The sequence below is a fragment of the Micropterus salmoides genome, unplaced genomic scaffold (genome assembly GCF_014851395.1).
Source record: "Micropterus salmoides isolate LMB-PRFRI ecotype aquatic unplaced genomic scaffold, ASM1485139v1 Ms_hic_scaffold_3, whole genome shotgun sequence".
In the NCBI taxonomy this organism is placed as follows: domain Eukaryota; kingdom Metazoa; phylum Chordata; class Actinopteri; order Centrarchiformes; family Centrarchidae; genus Micropterus; species Micropterus salmoides.
This window is the reverse complement of record NW_024042261.1, coordinates 1,515,395-1,521,380: the sequence shown is the minus strand read 5'-3', so window position 1 is coordinate 1,521,380 and position 5,986 is coordinate 1,515,395.

The window sequence follows — 5,986 nt, the reverse complement described above, 5'->3', positions numbered from 1 at the left end:
CTAATACTTAATGCTTTCAACGTTAAAAGAAAATAATTGCTTCTAAAGTCTAGTCTAGTCTATTCTTATTTTGTGCATTGGATGTATTTAAAGGAAATAGATACAAAACTTGAATATTGGGGCGAAATCTGCTGATTACTTGGTCATTGTATCTGTTTCTTGGAGGCTGAATGTAATATGCAATGGTAACTGGATTGAGTTAATGTTCCAGTTAATTTGGTGGGTTAAGCTATGTGTTTGTTGCAATTTGTTTTCAGCACTGTCGATGACATTCTATCTTTATCTTTGCAGACATGTTGCAATATTAAGACATTGTGAGGGATGTCTGTGGACGGATGGATGCAATACTGCCTGTTGCTTGTTTTGTGGGACATGTCTGATATGTTAAGAGGAAGAGAACTCAGTCCTGCTCTGAGTCTGCTGATTTGTATCAGATGTGAGAAAATGTCATTAGAAGTTGCTGTTGGTATTCTGTGACGTGACAGAGGGAATAACCAGAAGGTTTTTCTTCTGAGGTGTTTGTGAATGAAAGGCTTAATGTCTAAATAAAGCTTGGTGTTCATCAGAGTGATGAATCTTCAGATTGTTAACTGGCAGTAAAGGCTGCTCTGGAGAAGACTGAACAATTTGATCAGACTTTCTCGTTCAGGGGTGAGTTTCCCGTACAACCACGGAAGGTAGCATTGAGCTATCTTGGTACGATGCATCGTTAAACTAACATACATTTGAAGTACGACCGTTTTCCAAAACTGTCGTACCTTGTTGGTACCACCGTGGTTTGAACTAACTTTGTTTCAACCAACAATAGTTCAAACTAACATGTTTCTAGGTGTGTTCGTCTGACTTTCACAGCACAAATTATCATATTATGCCTAAATATGTCAGTTGTGAACGATATTAAGTGACATTATTATGCAAACTTATTTTTTAGACTTTTCATATTATAGTCGTACCGACAATAACAAGAAAATCAACAATATAAATAATATATAATTAATAATTTTATTTAGCCTATAAGAACTATTAGCGATGACATTTAGTAAAATAGGTTTGATCTGCAAGTATCTTCATTTCAACACTTTAACACTATTATGAATCCCTTGGCCACAAATAACTCTATAAAGGTCTTGAGAATAGCTCAGTGTGATATATGTCTGGACTTGTAAATTTTCTCTGTTGAGATAGACACGGGGTCGAGTCCCGTGAATTCTCTATCTTTGTTATAATGGCAACAAAAGCTCTCAGGGATTTATTTATTACAGTACTTTACAGTAATCTTATGCTGTCCCTTTTATATTTGTTAATAATGAAGACTAGAGAACACCCATCTTCCTCATAGGCCTAGAAATGTACACATGAAGGTAATATTATGAGTCTTGTCTTTACATTCTCTGTTTTGTCCTTTAACCTTTGTACTGTGTGACTAATATTAAATTAAGTTATTGTGAACAGATCTCTGAGAAAAACACCTGCTGTTAATAGATGGTCTACACTAAGTTACTTAGTACTGAATCAATGCAACCCTACCCATGACCTGACAAAAATGTTTAAAATAACTTTTACAACTACATTTTTAAAAAACTTCACCTGAAATATGTTTTTACAGCAGGATTATCTAACATTCCCTGCTTAGACACATTACATCCATCTCCTAACACTGCATTTTCTGCTATCTGTGACATAGTCACTGTGAACTAAGCTTCTAACCACAGGTCAGGAGCTGTAGTTCAAACTGTGGTTGCAAACGTTAGTCAGAACTATGGTTTCGGGAAACACCTGCATCGCTTATCGATGATTCGTACCATGTAAGTTACCAACTTAATTACCTTAGAACATTAGTTTGAAGTAGGGTTTTGGGAAACAGTTGCGTTGCAACTGCATAGTTCCGGTAAAAGGAACAAAGGAAGTTGCTACCATAGTTAGCAACAATGCTTTTAGTAAACGCATCCCCGTTAAGGGGAGTTTGGCCACAGTCCCCTTTATAAAAAAACTAAGTGGTTGTTCCTTGAGAAAATAGTGCCATATTTAGTTTAGTCTATTTTTAAAGAGTTTTTCCTTTCTATCGGATGGCAGCAGGTTTCTATTTGGCCACCTCTGTATGTTTCAATAATGCTAATAGCTCTAAATCACAACAACAATTATCTCAGAGTGATGTTATTTACAATACCCAACAATTCCCACCAAGAGCAAGCACTAGGCGACATTAACTTCAGTTAATGACACCGCTCCGTCAGTATCTTGTTGACCTTTCTGATCTTTGTCATGTTTGCCGGCAAATTGAACAAACTTTAAAGTATAATTTTGGAAAAATGTGCTAGAATTTCGAGAAGCAACAAATGGATTGTGATTAAGAATAAAACAATCTTCACAACTTAAAAACTTAAAATCTGTGACCTCCCTCGATGGGGATCATTATTTTCTTAAACTAAAGCAAAACTCTGATGCCATCTGACGCTAACAACAACAGTGGAACCAAATGTGCACGGAAGCTAGCTGCCGAGAAGCGGAAGTCAAGATAAAACAAGTTGTAATCCCAAAAACTAAAGTAAAAAGCTAATTTAATAAAAGCAGTTAACTCTGAGCTCCTCCCGCGGGTAAACGGTGTAATTGTCAGAGCATAATCCAGACCGACTACGGGTGTTTATTTGTCCAAAAGCTCACAAACAGAAAATGGACCAATGGGTGCTGTGGAAATCAACAAACAATTATAACAAAAAGAGGTCCTCAAGAGGATTACTACTCTAACTACAGGGGAGAAAAAAAAGGGGTAAACCAAAAAGATCTAACTGAAGTGTTTGCAAAAACCAAATCACAAAGCGCACAGCACCCCTGAACCTAGTGGAAACTAACATAAAACACAACTACTGTGGGTGCAAGAATGGTATCAGTTTTTGAACCTTAAGCCTGGCCCACTTCCTTTGCACAATTTACTCAATCACGTACTCAATGTCTGCCAAGACTAACAAAAACACTAAATACATCAAGCTCTGAGACGTGTGTCGCCGAGGCAAGCAAATCAGGTTTGATAGCTGCCCCAAACGGCAGACCCAGCAGGCTTTTAAACAGGTGGTGGTTTTCACTGGCGCTCCTTGATTGGCCGGCGGAAGCATGCTGCACCAAGCGGCGTCGTGTTCACAGGAACCCAGGAAGTAGGCGGGACCTTCCCTCGTCGTACAGCCAATCCTCAGCACGGTTTGGCACAGCCTGCTCAGCATAACAGATACTCTTAAGCACAGGTAAATTACAGACGGGTGCTGGCGGCAGCCGTAACAGTAATCAAGCCGCCTAAAACTCACACCTTTACTGTCTGCCGGAGTGATGTCATGTTGGTGGGCACTGGTAGCTTTGTCAAAAAAAGAGTTACCATGGGAGATGGAAACACTTCTGCCGAATAAGTTCTGACGTAGCAAATTTGTAACTCACGACTGATCAGCTGTTTCCGCTGTTGACGTCTTGCGGGATATTCCCATAACATGAGGGGACATGGCTAGTAGCAGCTTGCCCATTTGAAACACATTCCTGAGGACCTCTCTCCATTTTTCTAAGATCAATGGCCCTCAGGTCCATGCGACTGGTTTTGTTTCTGGTTTGCAGCCCATAGGCTACTTTTGTTTATTACAGCCCCGTGTAATGTCAACTACTGACCTAACTACACTTGCCATAGCCTGGGGCAACTTCAATCTCAAAAAAATCCAAAACAGTTCAATCTCAAACCGGTTTGCAACAACATGTTTCCTTGAAACGTTCCGTAACGGGCTTTCAGTTATGTTTTCTTCTGTTTGGTGGGCGTGTCACAGGTGTTACCCAATCAGCTGCAACAAGTTTGTAAACACAACAATGTTTAAAAAGGCAATTTTGAGAGATTGGGGACTGGACTTCCATTTGGAACAGTGGTTGTGGTATTTAGCCACAGTTAAGATGTGGTTCAATTAAACAGTTTGTTCCAACTTGATTCTGATTGTTGAGTGGATGTAGAGTGACTTTTCAGAATCAGCTTTATTGCCAGGTATGTGTACACATATACAAGGAATTTGACTCTGGATTGCACATTGCTCACGATGTGCTTACTTATACAATAACACATGGAATGTTACTATATCTGGCTTCAAAGAAATCTAGCTGTGGATTTGAAACCACAACATTTTGGTATTCAATTCAATTCAGTTTTATTTATATAGCGCCAAATCACAACAACAGTTATCTCACAGCGCTTGGCGCTGGGAGCATTAAATATTATGACTGCTTTTTTTTTAATTCAGCATTTTATTAATTGTAACAGCGCGTGAGTGGGGCCTTAAGTTTGCCGGAGAGAACTGTGCTGTGTCACGAATTACAATTAGAAAGGCAATGCTTTATCTAAATATTCTCTGAGACAAAGTTAAAATCATATTTGATCTTAAAATCATCAAAAGACAAAACTTCTAAGGAAGTCTGGACATTAGTGAATAATGTATATAAATATCTGATGGGGAGACAGAGTCTGGCCCAGCTGCTTTGCGGGGTGATACATCTGTCCATATTAAAGCAGTAATTTGTCTCATGGAAATGATATGTGGGCAAAACTAGTAGCTAATTGAAAACATGTATAGCAGAACTAGGGTGACCATATTTTGGTTTTCAAAAAAGAGGACAGTGAGGGCAGGACGCAAACAGACACCCGCAGTAGGTGCAAGGTTCGGGGTAGTGGGGTTCAAGTAACTGGTGGCACTGTGGCAATGTGAATGGGGGGCAACTATGTCATTGAACTTTAATAGGGCCTACATGTGGTCTATTAGATTGCTAGCAGTTTTATTTGACACTGACAGGTACGCATCAGCAAAAATGCACACAATCATTGGCTATTATAGAAAGCAAAAGCCGAATCTGGAAATTTTGGGCGATTTAGAGTCCAAGCCGGACGCATTTTTTAACTTCCAAAAAGAGGACAATATTAGTCTTAATCAAATCTTAACAAGACAGAAAACGGTGAATCATTAGAATTGTTATCAAAAAGCTGTTGAAATCTTACAAATAGGCCTATACTTTTAACTATCTGTATGCAGACATTATCCAAATAAAGTGTAACCTATAAATATATTAGTATTATACAAACATTAAACTTTTAATTTATTGTTAAAATATTAGTACATACTAGTACTAGTGAATGAATATTTGCTCGTTTTGCCACCCCCAGTACACATTGCCACAGTCATCACTTTGTGCTGAAAAATGGTGAGGACATAAGGGCTAAGATTAGGGTCATGATGATACAGTTAGGTCACGAGATATGACGATGCATGAGAACAAGACTAGAAGATTTCTAACACTATTTTGAAGAAATATGAAATGCTGAAATATAGTGTGTGTGAGTGGGGGTCTGGGTGTCCTGCCCCAGAAGATTTTGAGCATTAAACACTTAATTTCCTGCATTTTATGCTCCAATTTACGGTGGAAATGTCTTTATTTATATAAAGAGAAACAAAAAATTCAGCTGGCAGGTGACAAATTCATAAATATAAAAATATAACAGAATATAAAGCAGTAATCAGTTGCTTGTTTTTTTTTTTAGCTTAAGTTACTTTTTTTAGACAATCCACATTTGTTTCTTCTATATTTAAATTCCATTGCATGTTTTCTTATTGTGCAAATAAATCTTTTTTAAAGCATTTTTATTTGTTAAAAAAAGTGATGGGGACAAAATCAGCCATTTCAAAATGTGCTGGGGACATGTCCCCAGCGTCCACAGTGAATAAATAAGTAAATGACACCTACTGCGGGTGTCTGTCTGCCTCCTGCCCCCACTGTCCTTTTTTTGAAAACCAAAATACGGTCACCTTAACGTAGAATATCCTAAGGGTGTGTGATTTGGTTAAATAGGAAGTTCGGGGATACCATTGGGTCAGAAACAATGAAGTGGGGGCGGGGGCAGACTTTGAGAACATCTGCCGTTGTCCGTTTAGAGTTGAGGAAATTGTGCTTTTATTGTGGAACTCAGGCGGAAGTGTAA